Consider the following 26,602-nt stretch of genomic DNA (forward strand, 5'->3'; position numbering starts at 1 on the left):
CAAATCTAGAATCAATGGCTTCCCTATTGACTTTGTCAGAAGGTCGCAAAAGGGGATCACATGACCTTGGGACACTGCAACCATCATAAATATGAACCAACTGTGGCCAAGTGTCCGAATTTTGATAACCTGCAGTTTTGATGCTGCAATGGTCATAATTGTGAAAAGCCACCATAAGTCACTATTTTCAGCGCCGTTGTAACTTTGAACGGCCACTACATGAAAGGTCGTCAGTAGAGGATTACCTCTACTATTATTTTTTTACTATTATTTTTTTTCAACATTTCTCCAAAGTGCTGCTGCTAAAAGGAACACAGTTTTGTTCTTGCTTTTCTGGCATGGATGGGAAAAGAAAGAAGAGGGGAATCCACCAATTTGAAGCTGTGTTAACCACAATCCGGATAGAACCTCATGGCGAACAACGTGGAAGAAAGAGTTGAAATCCCAGAAAAAGATTTCTCAAAGGTGATTTTATTTCCAGCCATTTTCTACATGGGAAGTTAGTACCTTGAAAAAGCCGAAACATAAAAAAATGGTTAGTGCCAGCGATACCAGTAGTATTTAAGTGATTCAGCAGCTTCTGGGTGAAAAGTAGTGGTGATTTTGGAAAAACATGGCCAGTGAGAAACATAGCTTGCTGTTTTTCAGTTTCACCTTTGAACTAAATCATACTGCTCATCTTCAGGCTTCTCTAGAAATTCTGCTTTTAGGTTGCTGCTGATGATCTCCTTTCTTTGGCTTGGCTCATTTCAGTCTTGAGTTGTCCATCAACCAAGCTCAATGGACAGGGCATTGCCATCCAGGAAAAGAGCTGAGGTGGGATTTCTCCCCCATTCTTGATTTTTTTTAAAATTTCATGCACCCTAAAAATGGGAAAAGCAGTACAAAAATATTAACAATGCTGCTGCTGTCTAAGGATATTTTGTTCATGTGATTATGGGAAAGACTCTCTATAGGTTTAAGATTTGTGGACTACAGCTCCCAGAATTCTCCAGCCAGCATGCTGTCTGGGCCATCTTGGAAATTGTAGTCCACACATGTTAAAGTCATTATAGTTGTGAAACATTGCTGTGTAGTTTTATACTAATCTTCTGTAGGCCAACCTCCTCTCCCTGTAGTCCTGTTTTATAGAATAGAATTCTGTATTGGCCATGGGTGATTGGACACACAAGAAATTTGTCTCTGGTGCAATAGCTCTCAGTGTACATGCAAAGCAACTGGATAATGATAATCATAATAATACCAATATGAGGGAGGGAGTAAAAAAGATATTAATAATAATAATAATAATAATAATAATAATAATAATAATAATAATAATAATAATAATAATAATTTGGAAGGGACCTTGGAGGTCATCTAGTCCAACCCTCTGCTCAGGCAGGAAACCTTATACCATTTCAGGCAAATGGCTGTCCAGTCTCTTCTTAAAAACCTCCAGTGTTGGAGCATTCACCACCTCTGGAGGCAGGTTGTTCCACTGGTTAATTGTTCTAACTGTCAGGAAGTTTCTCCTTAGTTCTAGGTTGCTTCTCTCCTTGACTAGTTTCCATCCGTTGCTTCTTGTCCTGCTTTCAGGTGGAGAGAATAGGGAGAATAGGGAGAATGATGATACTACAGCCATACTATATGGATCTATACATCTATACACTATATATCTATACACTATATAGATCTAATATCTATACATAGATATAGACAGCACTGTGAGAATTAGGGTGTTCAGAGGAAGAATTAGGTGTTCAGCAGAATACCATGCATGGTTACATTACATGTGTTGTTCTTTGTACTTCTCACGTCTCTCTTCTCGGTGATCCATCCCCTCTTCTTTCACATATTCCTTCTGCTGTTTCATTCTAATTCATTTTGTCTTTTACAATCAACTCACTATAATATACATCTTTCATATCTTTATTTAATCTGCATGTAAAAACACTTCATTCTGAGCTCCACCTCTTATTGTTTTAGCTTCTTGTTTAGTTTTATTTCTTCTGATCCATCCAGTGCTCACTAGCATATAGAGTTGGCAGGAACAGACTTCTTTTTAATAGACTTCATCATTGCACCCAACATCCTTTTTCATGTTACCTAAAACAATGACTCAACACCCCCACCCTGGGACCACAGTCATTCATCAAGTTGCACTATTTTCCCCCAAAACTCATTCTTGGTTCTTCTGTTATCATAATTCACTAGAGCATAATATGAATTATCACCAACCCATGGGTTTCTACTTTCACATACACCTACAACTTAGATGACACAGATTTGTACTTTTTGATGTAACTGTGGTTTTTTCATTCATAAATAAACCTATACCATATTCTTTCATGGATCCAGCAATTTGTAATGGGCAAAAGGAATACATGTACTCCTCAAAGTTACGACTGCAATTGAGCCCAAAATTTATGTTGCTAAGTGAGTTGCTAAGCTTTGCCCCATTTTATGATCCTGCTTGCCACAGTTGTTAAGTTATTAACAGTTGTTAAATTCCAGGTCACAATCTCCTATATGCTGTGGTCATCACTAGATGGGCCCATACAAAAGATTGCTACTTTGGTCAATAAAGACATTCTTATAATATTTACTAGGATAATATGTAATCTATAGATCTCTAATCTAGAAGCTACTTTGCAAATGTTGCTAGGATCCCACCAATTAAGGGATACATGCAGCATATCAGCATGCATTCAAGTAAAAAAAAAATCTGCAAAAGAGCCATCCTCAACTATCCGCAATCCAGATTCTACAAATTTCACTTAGCTTGGAATTTGGGGAGCCGCAGACTCAACCCATTTGAAGAGCGCCAAGTTGTAAAAAATTGGTATTTTTAAAAAAGCCATCGAAACAGCAGGGGAAAAAAATATGAACAAAAACATACTCAAGCCCAGAACTCTGCAATCCAGACTTCTGTCTTTCTGCATAACAAAACTGCAGTATCTGTGATCTACAGTGCACTGCTGCTGTACAGTAAGCTAGATCTCAGAAAGCAAAAGAAAAAAACAACAAAAAAAACCCCAACCTGAAGCCAAGTCATTTTGCTTTGGGCACGTGGCTTCAGTTCCAAAACCACTCAACAGCCTAGCTAGAAAACTGCGGCTCTCCACCAACTATCTGAGGTTTACTGATACAACTGTTATGTTAATAACAAGTTTTTTAAAAGTTAAACCACTGAAAGTGATGCTCCAGCACTGCCAGTGTGTGGCCCAACTGAATCGTAAACTGTAGGCAACATCGGGTTTCTGAACCTTGAGAAAAAGGCCAAGCCTGGGAGCACAGGAAGGACACTGTACTCACCCTTTGCAGCACGTGTGGCATCCCAAAGCTCTGTTGGTTTAACACCCCTCCTTTTCTTTGTGCTTGTTAAAAGAATGACTGAAGCTCTAGCTGATACCAACAGAACAATTTCCTCCACTGCCTCACTAGGCACTTTTAGCTGCATGACCGATAGGCACTACCGATCCCATGTGGATGAACAGATGTTTCTGTGATAGGCACTACCGATCCCATGTGGATGAACAGGTGTTTCTGTGATAGGCACTACCGATCCCATGTGGATGAACAGATGTTTCTGTGATAGGCACTACCGATCCCATGTGGATGAACAGATGTTTCTGTGATAGGCACTACTGATCCCATGTGGATGAACAGATGTTTCTGTGATAGGCACTACCGATCCCATGTGGATGAACAGATGTTACATGGAGAGAGAAAAAAACACATGCAAAGTTGCTGATACAAAATGTCAGGGCCTGCTTCCTTGTTACAGGAAGTCCTCAATTTATGACTGTAACTAAGTCTGGCAATGTTGTTCATAAGTCACGATGGTCATAAAGCATGCCACCACATGACTGGACCTGTTTTTACAATCTTTTGTATGGCAGTCATTAAGCGAACATTGTAGTCATTAAGTAAACCCATCGTTTTCGCTATGGGCCTTTCCCCCCCGCCCAGGAAACCAGAGGTAAATGCCAGTTTCCAGCAAAACTGTGGTAAATCACAGTCATTTAACCATGGGGCACTGTAAATGGCTATAAATGCAAAACAATTACCGAGGGCCAAAATTTGGTCATGTCCTGTTCCAGTCCACGAGCAATAGCACGCCAGAGGGAGTTAGATGTGTTTATTAGTACAACTAGCCCCAATCATTCCCCAGGTCCTATTGTGCCTGTAAAACATCCTTTCAGCAAGACCTGTTTCAAGGCAGCAGGGCAAAGTTCCCTCAAAGGTCTTCAGGTCAACCGTAGCAAAGTTCAAAACCCAAAGCAAGGCCAGGTGCCATTCCTTGTGCTCCAAGGGTTGCAAGGCAAGAAGGAGGGGAGCCAAGATAGCAGGGCAAGATGCAGCTCCACAGGTGGGCAAGACAAAGGCACAACAATGGCAAGAGAAAGGCATGACGAAGACAACAGCAACATCACAGGTTTCAAAACACGACAAAGCAGGACAAGGCCTTCAGGGCACACAAGTTGGATTCCAGATGGTTGTCCCTGACACCGACTAAGTTCTAATGCTTGCTTAAGTAGGCGCCTCTGGGTGCTGCTCACTGAGCAGGGCAAGGCTACCTCCTCACGAGTAGCCTTGCTGATCTCTGCTGCACCTCTCTCTGCTTGGCCCTGTGCGGGCAGAGGCAGCAACTCCTCCTTGTCAACATTGATTGGTTGCAGCTGTCTCCTCCTCAGTCTGCATACCCAGCTGTTCGACAGATGGCTCTAACCCAGTTGTCTTCACATTGCCCCTCTCAGATGGCCCTGAAGCCGCCTCCTTCTACTCATCTGAGCCCACGTCTGAGGAAGCCATGACAGGTCGTGTGACTGGGCAGGGCAACGCCAGAATTCTGATTGTTCTGGAAGGTTTTAGGTAGCTTTTGGGGGAGGGGGGTGGCGTCATAATTTTGAACATTTGCTAAACGACCAGTCAAATCCGAGGACTTCCTGCATTCTGCCAGCAAGACCCATCAGGTTCTTATATGGCTGAACTGTAATTCACGTGCTTGTAAAACTCCTGTTGCCACCAAATCTTCTTTTGAATCTCTCTAAGCAGGAGAGGGCAACTATGGCAACTTTAGGACCTGTGGACTTCAGCTCCCAGAATTCGTGGGTGCTGGTTTCTGGGAGTTGGAATCCACAGGTCGTAAAGTTGACGTATTTGCCTACTCCTGCTCTAAGGACAAACTCTTCTTATTTTATTTGCCTTTGCCTCAAATCTGCTGAATCAATTCATGATCTGCAGAATCCTCCCCTCATCCAGGGAAGGGCTGACTGCAGGGCAGGGACCTGATAAACCTCTTGACACAGTTGTTAATTAGAGCAAAGTTCTGTGCAGGATGATTCATTAATACGATAAGTGAGACTCCCAGGGAACCTCATACATACAACAATTGCAACTTTAATTTCTTTTCACCTTTAACTTTTGCTACTCTAAATTGTATTATATCCAGTCTAAGGACAAAATATTATTTATCCTATTTAGAGACTGCCCATCTATTATTTAATTCTTTCTTAACTTTTGTACATTGTATTTTTATTGTATTGCCCTGTACACCGCCCTGAGTCCTTCGGGAGAAGGGCGGTATAGAAATTAAATTATTATTATTATTATTATTATTATTATTATTATTATTATTATTATTATTATTATTATTATTATTATTATCATCATCATCATCTCCCCATAAAGCAATTGTGTGCAATATACGAATAGACCTAAAAGCATAAAACTATACATAAATATTAAAATAAAAAGTTAAAACAAGAGTAAAATTTCAGATTTAAAAAAGGCAGGGGAGAGACCTCAGGTACTATCCAGCAACATTGATGTGTGTGCCTCAAAAATATGCTGTATATGCTATAATTCTAGGCCCTCATCCCTGAAGAGACTATTTAAATAATAACATTTAAATTTTTAAAGAAAAGTCTGAATCAAAGGGCCTCTTTTTCCTTCCCAGCTTGCACAAGGAAGAAGTCTCTTCTCCCATGGGCAGGGGCAGGCAACCTCGGCTCTTTTATGACTCATGGACTTCAACTCCCAGAATTCCTGAGTCAGCGGAATTCTGGGAGTTGAAGTCCATGAGTCATAAAAGAGCCGAGGTTGCCTACCCCTGCCCATGGGTGAGAACATTTCCAGCATGAATGAAGTCATTTGATAATCAGATACTTATTGAGGCCAACAATGGATAGGTTCTCATGATTCCCAATGATGTAGTAATATAAATTGGGACATGATCTCCAAATTAATATAAGATCTTAATTTGTAAAAAGAGGATGTCCCCGTTAAACAATCATCCTCTTTTGATACATTGCAATACCTATTCTGAATTATTTCTCATAAAACCAGATAGAAGGCCCAGGGCCAGATAGAAGGCCCAGGGCCAGATAGAAGGCCCAGAACCACTATCTGTTGAATAAATATCAGGCATGAACAACTAGACCCACACATGTAGAATTCAAACTAGCTATTTTATTTCCCAAAGGGGCTTTTTCAAAAGGCAACTGGAGTTTCTTTGTTTTTCGCTGAAGACTTCGCTTCTCATTCAAGAAGCTTCTTCAGTTCTGAAATGAAGTGGTTCCTTGGATGAGAAGTGAAATATCTTCAAGGAAAAGCAAAGGAAGTCCAATTGCCTTTTGAAAAAGCACATTTGCGACAGTCATGACTGAGAATCTCCATAGACATTTACTTTATTGTAATTTGCCTATAGTGCAGGAATCTCCCCAGGCTGGCAGTTTTTGCCCGGGAAAGACTAAATAAAGTTCAAAGGCATTCAGGGGAAAGGGGTGTTTCAGATCTTTTTCTCATGTGTTTACCTAGGGAATTTATGCCAATTGCCCTCTTGAGTCCTCCTCGAGACTGGGACAGTTGCTCTAAAATAAGAATAGAATAGAATAGAATAGAATAGAATAATAGAATAGAATAGAATAGAATAGAATAGAATAGAATAGAATAGAATAGAATAGAATAGAATAGAATAGAATAGAATAGAATAGAACCTTGGAGGTCTTCTAGTCCAGCCCCCTACTCAAGCAGGAGAACCTATACCATCTCAGACAAGTGTCTGTCTAGCATCTGCTTAAAAATCTCCAGTGATGGAGCGCCCATGATTTCTGGAGGCAAGCTGTTCCACTGGTTAATTGTCCTCACTGTCAGGAAGTTTCTCCTTAATTCTAGGTTTCTTCTCTCTTTGGTCAGTTTCCAACTGTTTTTTTTTTGTCCTGCCCTCTGGCACTTTGTTGAATAACATGACCCCCTCTTCTTTGTGGCAGCCCCTCAAATACTGGAATACTGCTATCAAGTCTCTCCTATTTCTTCTCTTCTTTAAACTAGCCAAACAAAAAATAATAGATCAGTCTTCTCCAATCTGACCCCAGCTGATAGATCTGGCTGGGATTTATGAGAACTGTAGTCCAACATATCTAAGGTAGGGAAGAATGACATGGATGGTTATGATTTGACCTTAAATGTGAGACAACTGTTTCTTGTAAGTTATAAGTGATGCTCTTCTAAAAGTGACAGGCAATATCAGGGTTTTTTATCACCCTGTATGACCGCTCTTTTGGTACTGTCCAGATGATATCACTCTAATGGCAGAAAGTGAAGAAGAACTAAAGAGCCTCTTGTTGCGGGTGAAGAAGGAGAGTGCAAAACCTGGGTTGAAACTAAACATTAAGAAAACCAAGATCATGGCATCCAGCCCTCTCAATTCCTGGCAAATAGATGGGGAAGAAATGGAGGTAGTGACAGATTTTATTTTCCTGGGCTCCAAAATCATTGCACATGGGGACTGTAGCCAAGAAATTAAAAGACGCTTGCTCCTGGGGAGGAAAGCCATGGCAAATCTAGACAGCACACTAAAAAGCAGAGACATCACCCTGTCAACAAAAGTGTGTATAGTCAAGGTTATGGTCTTCCCAGTTGCAATGTATGGCAGTGAAAGTTGGACCATAAAAAAGGCTGAGCGCCAAAGAATTGAGGCCTTTGAACTATGGTGCTGGAGAAGACTCCTGTGAGTCCCTTGGACTGCAAAGCGATCAAACCGGTCAGTCCTAGAGGAGATCAACCCTGACTGCTCTTTAGAAGGCCAGATCCTGAAGCTAAAACTCAAATACTTTGGCCACCTAATGAGAAGGAAGGACTCACTGGAGAAGAGCCTAATGCTGGGAAAGATTGAGGGCAATAGAAGGAGGGGACAACAGAGAATGAGTTGGCTGGATGGAGTCACAGAAGCAGTAGGCGTGAGCTTAAATGGACTCCAGAAGATGGTAGAGGACAGGAAGGCCTGGAGGAACGTGGTCCATAGGGTCGCGATGGGTTGGACACGACTTCGCAGCTAACAACAACAACATGACCACTCTGAGGGAGTTTTCTAAACTAAAAAAGAGATGGATAACACTAAATAAGAAATAATTGCCTATTACTTTGCAGCTTGCCCTACTATGGTATGAGTTCTCGATTAGAGTTGGCTGGCTTGCTTTGCTTTCCAAGCCACAATTTTGCCTGTTCAAAAGATCAGCAGAAAATATTTTCCAGACACTTTTCTTTACATTAAAACTATTTGTTTTTAGCAAATGTGAAGGAGCAAAGTCTAGGCCATGAGGAGGCTTTCTGGCAGAAACCAAAGTTGGCAATCTTTTCTTTTCCATTCGTTTTCTAGAGCTGCTTTTCTACTCTGCCAAAATTCTTGCAAATTATACAGCAGGTTCCTCCCCTTGTACAAACCAACAGAAATATCCAAAATCCTTTCCAACTCACTGCTCAGTTTCCAAAATATGTGAGTAGGCTCCCACTTGCTAAGCCAGGCTGAATAGAGAAGAGTAGGCTATTAGTCTCCAGACATAAACTTGGCTGAGTGTGCAACCTTCTCCTCTTATCACAAATCCCCTTGAACATGTTGTTGTTGGGGTTTATTTTTTTTTCACAGAAGAGGAAAATACATTGCGTACCTTTTGATCTGGATGGCATGTTTTATTCTGCCAGCTACATTCCTGGCATTATCAGGTGAACTCCAACCAAGCACATGACACAGGTTGTTTTTTTGTTTTCAATTGAATTGAATACTTTATTTGACCGAGTATGATTAGACACACAAGGAATTTGTCTCTGGTGCAGACGTTTTCAGTATACATACAAAGCAACAGAATAATGATAATCATAATCAGGGCTTTTTTCCTCATAGAATGCTCAGAACGGAGTTCCAGCACCTTTTTTGGATGGAACCTTGTAGGGTAGGCAAGGCGGGTTGTATGACATGTGTGAGTTCCGGCACCTTTTTCTTTTACAAAAAAAGCACTGATAATAATAATAATACCAATGAGAGAGGGGAGTAAGAAAGATAATAAGAAAGGTAAATAATAATACTACAGCCATACTATGTGGGTAAATACACACAGATATTAGACAGCCCTGTGAGAATTAGGTGTTCAGCAGAGTGGTGCCCGAGGGGAAAAAATGTCTCTGTGTCTAGTTGTTTTGGCCTGCAATGCCCTATACAATGCCATCCTAAGGGGAGGACTTGAAACAGTTTATTCCAGGATGGGAGGGGTTTGGAGATATCGTCTCAGCCCTCTTTCTGGCCTATGCACCAAAATATAATGCCAAGCTGGAGACAGCTGTTTATTGCCTGAACTTTGTAAGGCGAAACCCCCAGTTCAGCCTCCAGTTGAAAGAATTTCCATAGAGAATGGAAAGTTCTGATAGAAGAGAAAATTTGTAGCTCGGGATTGAACCCAGGTGGGGCGAGGTGGGATCCTTGGTGCTCTCTGAACTTGATGGTTTTCTTACAGATGTTTCATGATGTTACCTAGTTTGGCAAGGAAACGTCTGCAAGAAAACCATCAAGCTCAGTGAGCATCAAGCAGCCCACAGTGAAGGATCTGGCTTCCCCTGAGGCTTGACAAATTTCAGCGAGGCTGAGTAAGACCTCAGAGCTCAGTAGCCCAAAGATATAAAGCAGCTTTGTAGGCGTTAACTACTAGCATTAGAATCATAACAACAGGCGGGCCTGCCAGATTCCAGTTGTAAAAACCGAAGCCAACGAAAGCAAGACAGAATTCGCTCTGCCATGTTAAAATAATCATCAAGCGGCAAAGCAAATATTATGTCCATTAACTCTGGATAAAATATGCCCAGCCGTGTCCCTCTCTCTCCCAGCATCACAAAAAGAATTATTTTGCATCTCGAGGTTTGCCATTCCAGTCCTCTCATAGGATTGCCACACGGAGGCTTCAAATACTATGCACTGAAAGCAGAAAATGCAGGCTCTTCAAAGCATCCATGAAAGAGGAGCCCTTGTGTTTAAAGTCCAGGCCAAGTATTTATCCAGCTGGCACCGTTCAGCGCAGCGCATACATGCCAAAACTGTGCTTGCGGTCGCCATTGTGTATAAAAATACTGCCGCCTGCTCCTGTGCCTCTGTCTCCAATAGACCCCTCTGTAATTCTCTTTCCAAATAAAAGGGCAACCTATTTCTGGTGGTTTTCTGAGGCTTCCTGAGTTGTAACGAGGCAAATTTCTGAAACGCTAAAATTGGCTTCTTCCATCCTCAGTCTCAAACCAATACAACTCTCTAGCCTGCCCCATTCTGGGCCTTGCTGAGCTTGTTACTGTATTAGCCTAAAACCAAGCCACACGGATTGCATCCAGGCCCTTGGGGCTGTTGGTTCTGGGAGCAAGAACCCCGTTCTTCACCTACCCATCCGGAATCAGGGAAATCAGGGCTTGGTTGGTTGAAAAATCTGAAGGATTCCTAGTCTGTAGAATGCTTAATTCAATCGATTTGAATTGGCCTGTTCTCTGGCATGACTGTGAAATTGTAGGTATGTGCTTTGATGTATTTGGAAAATGCAGGATGGAAACCATTTCTTTCATCAAAACACAGCCAGTATTTTGTCCATGACACGGATTGGTACCTAGCCAGCTTTTTCCAAGTCAGCTCTCTGAAAAAAAAAATCAACTAATCTGTATGTGACTTTCCATTTTGCATTTTGCAAAGGGGGGGGGGGCTCCTTTCCTGCAGGAATTTTGCCAGAGGAATGTTTTTGACTCAACATCATGCCGGTCTTCCCAATCCCCTTGTTTGAACAGCATTTTGTAGTGTTAAAGGCGGGAGGGGAGTTCAAAATTTCATCTTACCAAAGATTTTCTTCAACTCAGTTTTAGATAATCAGGTTAAAAACAGAGTTATGACAGTGGGTCTCTTTGCTGTGGATTAACATGCTGTTTGGGAGAAAGACACAGATTTATAATGCCTGCTTTATAAAGAGTCAGAAAATGACAGCATCACCAATCCGATTACATAAGAAAGGCAGAGAGAAAGAAGTTGTATAGCCTAACCTTGTTCAATGGGATTTAAGCCTTGCCACCTTGCCACTGTACAGGGAGTCATTGACATGACCACAATTGAGCCCAAAATCTCTGTTGCTAAGGGAGACATTTGTTAAGCGGGTTTTGCCTCATTTTATGACCTTTCTTGCCACAGCTGTTAAGTGAATTGTTGCAGTTGTTCAGTTCATAGCACAGTTGTTAGGTGAATCTGGCTTCCCCATTGATTTTGCTTGTCAGAAGGTTGGAAAATATGATCACATGACTCCAGGATGCTGCAACCTAAATAAATATGAGTCGGTTGCCAAGCATCTGACTTTTGAACATGTGATCATGGGGATGCTGCAGTGGTCATAAGTTTAAAAATCATAAGTTGCTTCTTTCAGTGCCATTGTAACTTTGAACAGCTGCTAAATGAAGTGTTGTAAGTTGAGGACTGCCTATATCCTACAGAAGCAAAAGCTGGACTTTAAAGAAGTAGGCTAGGGACTTTTGAACTTTGGTGTTGGGTAAGGCTCCTGACGATACCATGGACAGCCAAGAAAACAAATGGATGGATCATCAAACAAATCAATCCAGAGTTCTCATTTGAGCCACTGAGGAACAGGCTCAAATTATTGTCCTTCATATACTATTATGTGAAAACTTCACTCTCTGGAAAAGGCGCTAATGTTGCGAAAGGTGAAAGAAAGGAAGGATAAGGGGTCTGGAGGCTAAATTGTCTGATGAACAGTTAATCAATCAGACTAGAGCTGGAAGGGACCTTTGAGGTCTTCTAGTCCAACCCCCTGCACAAGCAGGAGACCCTATACCATTTCAGACAAGTGACTGTTCAGCCTCTTCTTAGAAACCTCCAGTTAAGGGAACTAGGTGTGTCTAATCTGATGAAGAGAAGGACAAGGGATAACACGATAGCGTTTTTCCTGTACTTGAGGGGCTGTCACAGAGAAGAGTGGGTTCTCCGAAGCACCTAAGGGCAGAACAAGAAAAAACAAGTGCAAGTTTATTAAAGACAAATCCAACCTGGAACTATGGAGAAATTTCCTGACAGTGAGAACAATTAATCCATGGAACGGCTTGCCTCCTGAACTTGTGGTCAGAGAATGTTGGCTGCTGGCCCCCAGGGGGAGGTCCTTCTCTGTGGGTGCCCCGGCCTTATGGAATCAGTTGCCGGTTGAGCTCCGGACGGCACCTGACCTTCGCTCCTTCCGACGCGGTCTGAAGACCTATCTATTTGAACAAGCCGGCCTTGCCTGATGGGGGATGTGTTGGGGTTTTTATTGTGGATTTTTATACTATTTAGTTCGGGCTCCTATTTAATTCTCTTTTAATTTTTGTACTCTGTATTTTTATATGTGCCCTGTTCACCGCCCTGAGTCCTTCGGGAGAAGGGCGGTATACAAATATAATAAACTTAAACTTAAACTTAAACTTGTGGAACGGGAGATTGGACAGCCATTTGTGGGATATAAAGTCTTCTGCTTGAGCGGAGGTTGGAGTAGAAGGCCTCCAAGGTCCCTTCTGATCCTACAATTCTATGAAAGAGAAGAGGAGAATGACCGGTTGCAAGGTGGATGGACTCAATTACAGTGGTGATGAGTCCACCATTGGGAAACATGAAAGAACAGGGGTAGACCAACAGGGAGAAAATCTATGTTATTGTTAGGAGTCCAGAATGACTTGATAGCACAAATCACTCGCTCAATCAATCAATCAAATCAACCAACCAATCTGTTATGCTTAGAGTTGCTGTGCCAACAAGTCTAATGCTAGATGGTGCAAGTGCCAGGTGGGGAAAACTGATCCTAAACAATGAATTGGAAACCCCCTTGCTGCAGTCATGAACACAGAAGATGTTATTTTAAGATCGTCTCTCCCCTGATTGGGACAAGCCCCGTTATTGCCGTACAGACTTTAAAAGGGACCCATTTGTGGCATGTCAGAATCCTTTCCCAAGCCTTACTTCTCTCCCTGCCGTACATTTCAAACAGCTTTATTCTCATGATTTAGTTAGAGTTTTCCCTCTCATAATTCTAACCACTCATTGTCAGCAACCATTGGTCTAAAACAGATGTATGTCTTAGAAAATAGCAACTATGTATTGCATGAAACATTCTCTGCCTTCTGTTCCCTGTTTCCAGATTTCATTTCATTGTGGATGTTTGCCAGAGGTCCAACCTGAGTGTTGTTGTTAGCTGCGAAGTCGTGTCCGACCCATCACGATCCCATGGACAACGTTCCTCCAGGCCTTCCTGTCCTCTACCATCTTCTGGAGTCCATTTAAGCTCACGCCTACTGTTTCAGTGACTTCATCCAGCCACCTCATTCTCTGTCGTCCCATTCTTCTATTGCCCTCAACCTTTCCCAGCATTAGGCTCTTCTCCAGTGAGTCCTTCCTTCTCATTAGGTGGCCAAAGTATTTGAGTTTTAGCTTCAGGATCTGGCCTTCTAAAGAGCAGTCAGGATTGATCTCCTCTAGGACTGACCGGTTTGATCGCCTTGCAGTCCAAGGGACTCACAGGAGTCTTCTCCAGCACCATAGTTTAAAGGCCTCAATTCTTTGGCACTCAGCCTTTCTTATGGTCCAACTTTCACTACCATACATTGCAACTGGGAAGACCATAGCCTTGACTATACGCACTTTTGTTGGCAGGGTGATGTCTCTGCTTTTTAGTGTGCTGTCTAGATTTGTAATGGCTTTCCTCCCGAGGAGCAAGCGTCTTTTAATTTCTTGAGTAATTGATATTAATTCAGTGTTACGAAGGTGCTTCTCACAACAGATCTTACAGATTTTGTTCAGATCTCATATAGCACTACATTGCAGCATGTTTGATTTGGGCTTAATCTTTATCCCACTATGATTCATAAACCACACTGAAGCAACTAAAGGCTTAGCATAGTGTGTAAAACTAGTCGCAGTACACAAAAGCAAACATTGGGAGATTGCAAGGACTGGGACAGGGACCCCAAAATAGAAACTTCTGGAGGTTCAACAGGGACTAGCAGTTTGAATTCTACTGAGGGGCGATGTTAATAGCTTCTTCTGTACAGTGATTGTAAGCATTAGAAAGCTGCTTTATTGGTCCAGATGTTCAATAAACAGAGGCTCATGGTCAAATTTCCACTGAGTTTCAAAGCTAACTGGGTGCCTTTGGGCTGATCCCTATTTTCTACCCTTATTTACCTCCCAGGTTTGTTAAAAGAAAGAAAAATTCCAAATGGGAAAGAGAACTACATATAACGCCTTGACCTCATGGAAGAAGGGAGGGATGAATAACTCAATAGAACGCTTGTCGCTTATTTGGGGCACTCTGAATATTATATATTTAAATGGAGTCAAAATAAGGAAGCTGAGGGGGTGAGAAACGCTGTCATTTCCTCAAAAGCCACCTTTCAAAAATGTGAAGGGGGGAAAAAAAGCAAGGCCCCTTCACCGCCGTCACAAAGGCAGCCTTCATAAACGGAAGACCCAGGTTGGACAGCAAAGGGCCTATTGAACCAGGGACCTTGGCTTCTGGTGTTCCTGGAGAGAGGGTCCTCATTGGAGAAGCCATGGCCTACTCCGCACCCGGCGTGCTGGCTGCCTGCCCTCTGAGGCTTTCAAAGGATTTCTGTCAGGTCTTGAGCACTTGCCAGGTGTTTTTTTTTTCCCCCACCGTGCTGTGTTGTTGTAGTACTCCAGATTTTGTGCGCCAGGACCGCGTGTTAGCAGGAAGCAGAGCCAAGCGGGCTTCCTGAACGCCTGGGAGAGGAAATGCTGCCATCAGCAGGGGAGGCTGTGGTTAAAAATAACTTGGGTATATAAAGGCTGCAGAGGTTCCCCTCACTTACTCAGATTTGCTAGTGTGGCTGCCTTTGACTTACATGTGCAGCGCGGGCTCGGGGCAGGAACAGCCAAGACATAGGTGCTTCCAAGGGGAAGAATCTAGTTGGCTATGGATGCCCGAAGGAGCAAAAGGCCAAGCCGGGGTGCATAGCCTTACACCTCACTACTTTAACCACCCCCTAGACAGCAAGGGACCCCATTTCCCTCTCCCAAATGATTCTGCCTTTAGCAGACACTTCCACAACGCATGAATTGTCCAATGATCATTTTTCACAGCTCGGCTCCCTCTGTGGCATCACGTTTTTTCTTTCTCAGCTCCCTCCTCTAGATGATCTTGTCATAAATGGAGACACCCCACTTTGTAAGCCGCCCAGTAGTGAGGTGAGTGGCATATCCATTTAATAAAATGAACATTAACAATTCTCTGCAAGTGTCCTGCTATGGGCCGAACACAGGTAGTCCATGAGGTATGGAGCACAACTTATTTTCTGTTGTTAAAAAAAGGTGGCTGTTAAGTGAGTGGCGCTGACTTTACAACCTTTTTTGCCAAGCAAATCCCTGCAGTTGTTAAGTGAATTATGTAGATATTAAGCAAATCCATTGACTTTGTTTGTCAGAAGCTGGCTGGGAAGGTTCCAACTGACAATCACACATGATCCTGGGATACCCAAACTGTTGTAAATACATGTTGGTTGCCGAGCATGTGAAATTTGTTCATGTGTTTGTAGGGAGGCTATGACAGACATAAGGGCAAGGATATCTCATAAGTCACTTGTTTCAGTGCATTTCATTTAATTCTCTTTAACTGTCTCTGCTCCAGAGAGAACTGGAGATGAGACGCTGTGCCTGAAGTTGGGCTTAAGGGAGCAGTTGGGATGGCTTCTAGGGCCCTGCCCTCCCTGCAGCCTGGCTCCATCTTTGCCTGAGCTCCTGGATTCCATTGCTGGGCTGGTGCTTGGAGTCCCCAACTGGTTGGTGCTTTTGGGATTTCAATGTGTTGGTGACCCTGAGTCCAGGGTGGCTCAGGAGTCCATGGATTTGTGCAAGTCATTGATGGCCCAACACATCCTGGGAGCTACTTGTTGGTTGTGATTTTTGTCTCAAGGCAGTTGAGCTACGATCTGGCAGCGGAGCGTGTTGACTTCAGTCCGTTGCTGCAGATAGTTCACTCTCTGATTGACTTTTGACTCACGTGTGTCATCCCTCCCTGCAAGGAGACAGAGCCCAGTTGATCATCCCCGACTAAGCAACTGATGGACCCAATGGCACTGCATTCAAAGCTTGGGATTTTTCCTGAGGATCTGATGCATAGTTTGACCAAGGCCCTAGCATTATTTCTCTGCTGTTTTTGCATTCACTTATAGCTGTCCAGTGGCCCAGTACAAGGGGACCTAATCCCCGTTGAGTTAGGAGGCCTCCTTAGGCTATTCTGAGGATTATTCAGGCTACCTGATAGATAAAGTCATTCATATCTGCTCTGATTCTGACTGGGTAGACAAGCTGAAGTGCCTAGGGCAGAGGTCTTCAAACTCGGCCCTTTTATGACTCATGGACTTCAACTCCCAGAATTCCTCAGCCAGGCACATTGGCTGAGGAATTCTGGGAGTTGAAGTCCATGAGTCATAAAAGGGCTGAGTTTGAAGACCCCTGGTCCCTAGGGCATTGTCTGAGAGTGTGAGCTGGGATGAATTTAAACTTGTGGAAGTAGAAGTGGTCAGAGTTCTCTCTGCTGTGAGATTGTCCTCCTGTTTACTGGATCCAGATCCCGCCTAGGCTGTAAAAGCAGCCAAGAAGATAACCCATATGCTTTCTCCCACAGCCTCTGCCCAGCCAATCTGATCTGGTAGGATTGGCATGTTCAGGGTTTCTTCAATTAAATAATGCCATCTGACAAAACAGAATATTTGTAGCTCTGGGTTGAACTGTGGGGTCCTTGGTGCTCTCAGAGTTTGGTTGTTTTCTTTCAGACTTTTCATTACCAATCTAGGTAACATCATCAGTGCACCATAATGCCACCTACTGGAACCCCAGAAGGGCACTTTCTCTGTAGCAGTGCCTGTCCTTTAGAATGAGGTTCCATCTCAGACCTGTATTTTGAAGAACCCTTTAAAGACCTGATTTTTGCCCATTTTGGCAAACATGAATAAAGCCCTCTTGGATTGTGTGGATTGTTTCTCTTTCATTCCTTTTCAATTTTGTCACCCTTGTATCTTTTCTTCTTGTATTTTTTTCCTCTTGCTTTAATGTTTAAACTTGTGAACCACCCAGAGGAGTGGGGAATCGGGAAACGTTCAAATGAAATAAATACATAGATGTGAAATGAATTTCGCTTTAGTTTTGGTATGGCCCCGATTTTGGCTTCATTTCCCCCGTTTCTTGGGATCCGACCTCCTAGTATGCCTTCTGTCTGAAAAATATTATGCATCCCCACAATTAAAACACAGGAGCATTAATTCATTGGCAAGACGCAAGCCTGTAGTCTTCTGTGTGGGAATCTCTCATTCAAACCAGACTTGCTTTCCACAACTAGTTTTTAATTGCTGCAATGAATTAAGAAAATACGAGTCTGCCCTTGAGCGCTTATGAAGTAGACTTCCTAGATAACCTGCCATCTCTTTCTGAAGGAGCTCAAGACAATAGGGTTTACATTTCCATATGATGTAATTAATCCTCTGTCAGGCAGACGTGGCTTCCAAAGCGAGGGAGCTCTTTTCGTGCAACCCATTGGAATCTTCCTTCTGCAAGCAAGGCTGCCTCTGATTCACACTTCCGTGAATTCAGCCTCGGCATGTGGCAGCCCCAGCAGGTGCTCCAATTCAAAGACCACTCACTTCTGACTCAGCTTTGAGTATGACACAGTATGACACAGGCCCTGCGTGACAAGAGATTATCTGGGGGAGGGCCAGGACTTCAACCCTTCCCTCCGAGCAAGTAGAAGCCTTGAGTCTCCACCCAATTCTTTCTCTGTCCATCCTTCTAGAATACACCTGAGTATTTTACTCCTAAACCACCACCCCTTGCAAGGCACATCTGGTCCTTTGGCTATCCCTGTCTGATCCGCTTGTATTGCTTTTGTTTTTAAGCCTTTTTTCCCCTTCCAATTTACACATGTCTGCGCATGCCTGCCTACACACCTTCACAGTCCTGTCAGTTTGGTCCTCCACAACAGGCCCACTTTTTCATGTAGCCCCTGGGGAAAATTAATTGCCACCCCTGGTCTCTAGAGTACTGAAGAAAGAGGCTGGAGGGTCAAACACAGCTGGGTTGCCCCAGAGCAAGAGGGAGTCATAATTGTTTCTGCTAGGATGAAAGACATCACTCTTCACCTACCCCAGACCCTATGAAGGCAACCTTCCCCCATCTTTTCTTGCTATAAATCAGAAGCAGCGTTTTCCAATAAGGCCACTCAAAGGGTATCCTCTGTTTTGTCTGTTGGCATTCATTCCACTTCAGGCAAACCCTCTACTCAAAGTGGCTTCTGTGCTTCCAGTCAGAGGCAACTGCCCTCCGTGGTCAATTTTTCCTGGACTTAGGATTTGTTTTAGAACTAACAGAACAATTAATCAGTGCAATGGCTTGCATTCAGAAGTTATGGGTGCTCCATCATTGGAGACTTTCAAGAGACTGGAGAGCCACTTGTCTGGAATGTTTTGGGTTTTCCTGAGCAGGGGAGAACTTCCAAAGTCCCTTCCAACTTTTTTATTCTGCTGAACTGCTGAGGGTTTCATTCATCCTCCTTAATGATCCACTGACTACTACTGGAATCCCCTTTTTTGACCAATTAAAAGTTGGGCTTTCCCCCCCTTTTTTTTACAAGTTGACTAATGGAAAGGTCCCCTTGATGGATTACTGCCTTGTCGTGGCGAAGGGGCTTGCGTAATTCAATGAAGCTATGAGCTATGCCGTGCAGGGCCACCCAAGGCGGACAGGTCATAGCAGAGAGTTCTGACAAAACGTGATCCACTGGAGAAGGAAATGGCAACCCACTCCAGTATCTTTGCCATGAAAACCCTATGGACAGTACCAAAAGGCAAAACGATATGACGCTGGAAGATGAGCCCCTCAGGTCGGAAGGCGTCCAATATGCTACTGGGGAAGAGCAGAGGGCTAGTACTAGTAGCGCCAGAAAGAATGAAGCGACTGGGCCAAAGCCGAAAGGACGCTCAGCTGTGGATGTGTCTGGTGGTGAAAGGAAAGTCCTATGCTGTAAAGATTTTTTCTCCATAGGAACCTGGAATGTAAGATCCATGAATCAAGGAAAGCTGGACGTGGTCAAACAAGAGATGACAAGACATCGACATCTTAGGTATCAGCGAACTAAAATGGACAGGAATGGGCGAATTTAATTCAGATGACCATCAGGTATACTACTGCGGGCAAGAATCCCTCAGAAGAAATGGAGTAGCCTTCATAGTCAATAAAAGAATAGGAAAAGCAATACTGGGATACAATCCTCAAAATGACAGAATGATCTCAGTTCGAATCCAAGGCAAAACATTCAATATCACAGTAGTCCAAGTCTATGCCCCAACCACCAGTGCTGAAGAGGATGAAATTGACCGGTTCTATGAAGCCCTACAGCACCTTATAGAACTAACACCAAAAAATGATGTCCTCATCATCATGGGGGATTGGAATGCTAAAGTAGGAAGCCAAAAGATAACCAGAATAACAGGCAAGTTTGGCCTTGGAGTACAAAATGAAAAAGGGCACAGGCTGATAGAATTTTGTCAAGAGAATACAATGGTCATAGCAAACACTGTTTTCCAACAACCCAAGAGATGGCTCTACACATAGACATCACCAGACGGTCAACACAGAAATCAGATTGACTATGTGCTCTGCAGCCAAAGATGGAGAAGCTCTATACCAGACATGTCAAACACAAGGCCCGGGGGGTCAGATCCGGCCCGCAAAGTGGTTTCATGTGACCCATGAAGCCATCCTGTAAACAGTGAGGGAACAGCCCCCACTGCCTTGGCCCTGGCCCAGAGACCCTCCTTCTGCCAGAGACCCTCAGATCTGTCCCACTCCTGCCCAGGCCCTCATAGGCACCCTTGATGTGAATGATGTAGAGCTGGCCATGCCCACGCAGTAGGCCATACGCACTCTAGCCATGACCAACCAGTAGGCCACGCCCACCCTGGCCATACCCACCCGGCCCCCTGAGGGCAACCGCAATGCTGATGTGGCCCTCAATGAAATTGAGTTTGACACCCCTGCTCTATACAGTCAGTAAAAACAAGACCAGGAGCTGACTGTGGCTCAGACCAGGAGCTGACTGTGGCTCAGACCAGGAGCTTCTTGTTGCAAAATTTAGGCTTAAACTGAAGAAAGTAGGGAAAAGCACTAGGCCACTCAGGTATGAATTAAATCATATCCCTGTTGAATATACAGTAGAGGTGATAAATAGATTTAAGGAATTAGATTTGATAGACAGAGTGCCTGAAGAACTATGGACGGAGGTTCGCAACATTGTACAAGAGGTAGCAACTAAAACCATCCCAAAGAAAAAGAAATGCAAGAAAGCAAAATGGCTGTCTTAGGAAGCTTTGCAAATATCTGAGGAAAGGAGGGAAGCAAAAGGCAAGGGAGAAAAAGAAAGATATGCCCAAATGAATGCAGAATTCCAGAGAATAGCTAGAAGAGATAAGAACGCCTTCTTAAATGAACAGTGTAAAGAAATAGAAGAAAACAATAGAATAGGGAGGACCAGAGTTCTCTTCAAGAAAATTGGAGAGATGAAGGGAACGTTTCATGCAAAAATGGGCATGATAAAGGACCAAAATGGCAGGGACCTAACAGAGGCAGAAGAGATTAAGAAGAGGTGGAAAAATTACAGAGAAGAACTATACAAGAACGAGCTTAACATCCCTGATAACCACGATGAGGTGGTCACTGACCTCGAGCCAGACATCCTAGAATGTGAAGTGAAGTGGGCCTTAGAAAACCTGAGCAACAACAAAGCTAGTGGAGGTTACAGTATTCCAGGTGAGCTATTAAAAATCTTAAAAGACGATGCAATAAAAGTGCTACACTCAATTTGCCAGCAAATTTGGAAAACTCAACAGTGGCCACAGGATTGGAAAAGATCAGTTTACATTCCAATTCCAAAGAAAGGCAGTGCCAAAGAATGTTCAAACTATCGCACCATTGCACTCATTTCACATGCTAGTAAAGTTATGCTTAAAATCCTACAAGCTAGACTCCAGCAGTATATGGATCGAGAACTTGGGTATGTGTAGTTTAATGAAGAGAAGGGTGAGGGGTGACATGATAGCAGTGTTCCAATATCTCAGGGGCTACCACAAAGAAGAGGGAGTCTAGCTATTCTCCAAAGCACCTGAAAGCAGGACAAGAAGCAACGGATGGAAACTAGTCAAGGAGAGAAGCAACCTAGAACTAAGGAGAAACTTCCTGACAGTTAGAACAATTAACCAGTGGAACAACCTGCCTCCAGATGTGGTGAATGCTCCAACACTGGAGGTTTTTAAGAAGGATGGCCATTTGCCTGAAATGGTATAGGGCACAGGTCTGCAACCCGCGGCTCCGGAGCCGCATGCGGCTCTTTCAGCCATCTCCTGTGGCTCCCAGTCCTCTGCCATGTGCAGTCCAAAAAAAAAAGTGGGACTAAAAAAGTTCAACCAATCAATTCAAATATGCAGGGTAGGTGCATATCTCGCCTTGGCTCCACTTTTCAGTCAAACCCTGTTCTGCACATGCGCGCATGTACACACATGTGCACACATTTTTTGCGGCTCCCAGTTTTTCCTTTTGTGAGGGAACCGGTTCCGAGTGGCTCTTTCACTGTTTCAGGTTGCTGACCTCTGGTATAGGGTTTCCTGCCTGAGCAGGGGGTTGGACTAGATGACCTCCAAGGTCCCTTCCAACTTTATATTATATTATTATATTATTATAACTACCAGAAGTAAAGGCAGGATTTTGAAGAGGCAGAGGAACTAGAGATCAAATTGCCAACATACGCTGGATCATGGAGAAAGCTGGGGAGTTCCAGAAAAACATCTACTTCTGCTTCATTGACTATGCTAAAACCTATGGACAATACCAAAAGGCATTGTTGTTGGTCACAACAAACTGTGTCAAGTTCTTAAAGAGATGGGAGTACCAGACCAACTTATTTGTCTCTTGAGAAACCTATATGCCCTGTTCACCGCCCTGAGTCCTTCGGGAGAAGGGCGGTATACAAATATAATAAATGAAATGAAATGAAATGAAATATGCAGGTCAAGAAGCAACAGCGAGAACTGGACACGGAAACACTGATTGGTTCAAAATTGGGAAAGGAGTCCGGCAAGGCTGTACACTGTCACCCTGCCTATTTAACTTATATGCAGAGCACATCATGAGAAAGGCAGGGCTAGATGAATCAAAAGTTGGAATTATGATTGCCGGGAGAAATATCAACAACCTAAGATATGCAGATGATAACACTCTAATGGCAGAAAGTGAAGAACTAAAGAGCCTCTTGTTGCGGGTGAAGGAGGAGAGTGCAAAACTTGGGTTGAAACTTAACGTTAAGAAAACCAAGATCATGGCATCCAGCCCTCTCAATTCCTGGCAAATAGATGGGGAAGAAATGGAGGTAGTGACAGATTTTATTTTCCTGGGCTCCAAAATCATTGCAGATGGGGACTGTAGCCAAGAAATTAAAAGACGCTTGCTCCTGGGGAGGAAAGCCATGGCAAATCTAGACAGCACACTAAAAAGCAGAGACATCACCCTGCCAACAAAAGTGCATATAGTCAAGGCTATGGTCTTCCCAGTTGCAATGTATGGCAGTGAAAGTTGGACCATAAGAAAGGCTGAGCGCCAAAGAATTGAGGCCTTTGAACTATGGTGCTGGAGAAGACTTCTGCGAGTCCCTTGGACTGCAAGGCGATCAAACCAGTCAGTCCTAGAGGAGATCAATCCTGACTGCCCTTTAGAAGGCCAGATCCTGAAGCTAAAACTCAAATACTTTGGCCACCTAATGAGAAGGAAGGACTCACTGGAGAAGAGGCTAATGCTGGGAAAGGTTGAGGTCAAGAGAAGAAGGGGATGACAGAGAATAAGGTGGCTGGATGGAGTCACTGAAGCAGTAGGCGTGAGCTTAAATGGACTCCAGAAGATGATAGAGGACAGAAAGGCCTGGAGGAACATTGTCCATGGGGTCGTGATGGGTTGGACACGACTTTGCAGCTGACAACAACAACAATGGAAATGTGAAATGGTGAACTTTCCTTTTTTTTTTAACCAGGTGACACTGAGAAGAGTTCTGCCAATCTTGTCCTTCTGTCCCAAGTGACAGGAAGATGGGTGCAACTCATGGGGCAGTGACTTGGGTGGGTGTCAGTTATTCTTTCTCAGCATGGAACAATTTTAGTAGAGTCAAAATTATATATCTTATATAACATCTTGAGCATCCCGAACAGGCCTGCAGAACATATGACCTATGGACCTTATGTGATCTACCAAGCAACCTTTTACGGCCTGCTAAAGTTTTTTTGAAAAAAGTAATACATTGACTTTTTTTTAAAAAAAAGTAATAAATAAACACCAAGCTATGTTGCTACCAGCAGTTCCAGTATAGGTAGCTCTCAACTAACAATCACAATTGGGATCAGAATACCTGTTCTTAGACAAACCAGTTGTTAAGTGAGTCACACCCAATTTTATGATCTTTTCTGCCATGCTTATTAAGCAAAACACTGCCATTATTAAGTGAGTGACATGGTTGTCAAGTGAATGACACAGTAGTTAATGAATCCAGCTTTCCCCCATTAATTTTGTTATCAGAAGTCAGCTGGGAAAGTCATAAATGGTGATCGCATGAACTGGCTCGTGGGTAAATACATGGGTAAATTCATAAATACATGCCAGTTGCCAAGTGCTCGTGATTGTGGAGCTACTGTGATGACTGAATGTACAAGGAATGGTCATGAATGCCTTTTTTTTGGTGCCACTGTAACTTTGAATGGTCATTAAATAAATGGTTGTAAGTCAAGGACTATGTCAACTCCTGTAATGAACCTAGCTGATGCCATCTTTGTTGTTCATTCTCAGCTGCCACATAAAGAGAAGGGAGGGGCGACATCAGGTTGCTTTTACTTTTATTAGACTATACATAGAATGATCCCGTGGGAACCAAGGTCATTCTCACTGGACCCTGAAGAACTGTCAAGAAGACCGCAAATGGACTTATTGGATAATGTGCTCAGTAGCATAATAGAAGGGAGGGAATTGTTACATTTAATTACTTTGAAACTCTGGAGGGAAAGTTTAGAGTTGGTTTCACTTTTGATCGTGCCAATATTATGTATCCAATAAATACATTATTTGAGGAATTCTTAAGCCTCAGAGTTCTACTTTATTTGGTTTCATTAGTCAGAACCTTGACAGACTACCTGTAATGTCATTGCTCTACAAGCTGCTGAACAGCTGATCGAACTCTGGGTATTTCTTCCTGACTCATATTGGTTTTTAATTTATTAATTTGGCCATTTGTCCTTCACAAGTGGGGCAGGCCTACTCTAGAGGGAATATGAAATATAATGCAATAAGTAAATACACTGCCACTTTCCAAATGGCTAAACATGGTGAAGATTCAAGATAAAATGTAGGCCAGTGTTTCCCAACCCTTCCAACTTTGGGATGTGTGGACTTCAACTCCCAAAATTCTCCAGCCACCTATATCTGGAATCCAGATCCTAAGCATAGGAATTATAGCCAATTCGTTAAATTGCCTTATTGAGGCCTCACCTGCTGGCTGGGGAATTCTGGGAGCTGACGTCCACACACTTTAAAGTTGCTGAGATTGAGAAACACTGATTGTAGGCAGTTCAAAGGAGAAACACACACATGCTATTTGCTTATCTCATCTCTGCCCTTAGAACAACAGCACAAGTTCACACTAACTCCACTTCCAGTAGAATGCATAGGTCTTCTGTTGAAGAGAAAACAGAAAATCAGCAAATTTTCAGAGCAAAATAGGGCAAAATTTAACCACAGGATACCAGTGACATTATATACAAATACCCAGCAGAGAAACCATGATTCACTTGTAGAGTGTGCGATGTGGGCTTTCACTTTCATGGCATCCACATTTTGCATTTTTGTTGCTCATGAGGAGAATTCCGATGAGGCCATAATAAGACAATTTAACTAACTGGCTGTAATTCCTACACTTAGGACCTGGATTCCAGATATAAAGTCCCAGATATTGTAATCCCCCCACCCAATTCAAGAATTCTGCTTTAGCCAATCCAGTACTTTGCATGAATCAAGGCACGATGTTCTCCTGACTGCCCTAATGCCATAAGGGACATGCCTGTCTCCCCTTTGTTCGTTCTGTCCAAGGGGTTAAGCACCAGATTAGAAGCCAGGAGACTGAGTTCTAATCCCGCTTCAGGCATGAAAGCTGGCTGGGTGACTTTGGGCCAATCATCAGGTGACAGTGAGTTCTAGTCCTGCTTTACATATGAAAGTCGGCTGGGTGACTTGAGATCAATTACCAGAAGACAGAGAGTTGTAGTCCCACTTTATATATGAAAGCCAGCTTTGAGACTTTGGACCAGTCACTCTCTCTTAGCCCTATCTACCTCACAGGATTCTTGTTGGGGGAAAATAGGAGGCAGATGGAGTACTGTGTGTGTTCGCCACCTTGAATTATTTATAAAAATAATAAAGGAGGGATATAATAAAGGAGGGAAATAAAATATACAAAGATGACACAGCTCTGACAATCAAATACTAAAGACACAGAACGGAGAAAAGATAGAGTCTTTTTTACTTGGCTTGCAAGCTTCTTAAAGCATCTGGCTGCTGACTGCCACGGTGCTGTTTAGAAACAGGATGGCTGAAACATTTATATAAAATGTTAGATAAAGCAAAAGCCCATAATGCTTCTATTAGGCCAACTCGAAATACAGACAGAGTGCAAACAGCTGAATTCTCCAGAATTCTTCATTGGGTAAGATGGTAAACAAAGGGAAAACAACAAGAAGGGAGAAGGAAAAAAAGTGACTAATGCTGAAGCCGTGGGATCTGCTCTTAATTATGGTCTTCTTGACAAATGTGGGAACAGGCTTCAGTCTTTTAAAGTAAGTTCCGTCAAGTGCATAGAGATTACCAGGAATCTTCCATGAGCTGCTAACATAAGGAGATCAACAATAGTTGACATAGATAATAGACATATAACAGCTATGCGAAGGGCTGTTGTGGCTTATGGGCCTTCTTCCAATGAGGCAAATATCAGAAGGAATTATCTCAGAATAACAGAAAAACAGTTGGAAGAGACCTTGGAGGTCTTCTAGTCCAACCCCCTGCTCAGGCAGGAAACTATATCATTTCAGACAAATGGTTGACCAGTCACTTCTTAAAAACTTCCAGTGTTCTAGCATTCACAACTTCTTGAGGCAGGTTGTTCCACTAATTAATTGTTTTAGCTGTCAGAAAAAATTTATCCTT

General features: G+C 43.1%; 1 long non-coding RNA gene across 1 annotated transcript; it reads right to left on the bottom strand.

Annotated features, from left to right (window-relative positions):
* Positions 1–571: 571 nt before the first annotated feature.
* On the bottom strand, positions 572–3,355 carry LOC310632667. The gene is made up of 3 exons (XR_014490897.1): positions 3,298–3,355; positions 1,348–1,568; positions 572–863 (listed from the first exon to the last, which is right to left on the bottom strand). It is a non-coding gene; the product is annotated as an uncharacterized lncRNA (long non-coding RNA).
* Positions 3,356–26,602: the final 23,247 nt, after the last annotated feature.

Source organism: Vipera ursinii (assembly GCF_947247035.1).
Source record: "Vipera ursinii genome assembly, chromosome: 1".
In the NCBI taxonomy this organism is placed as follows: Eukaryota; Metazoa; Chordata; class Lepidosauria; order Squamata; family Viperidae; genus Vipera; species Vipera ursinii.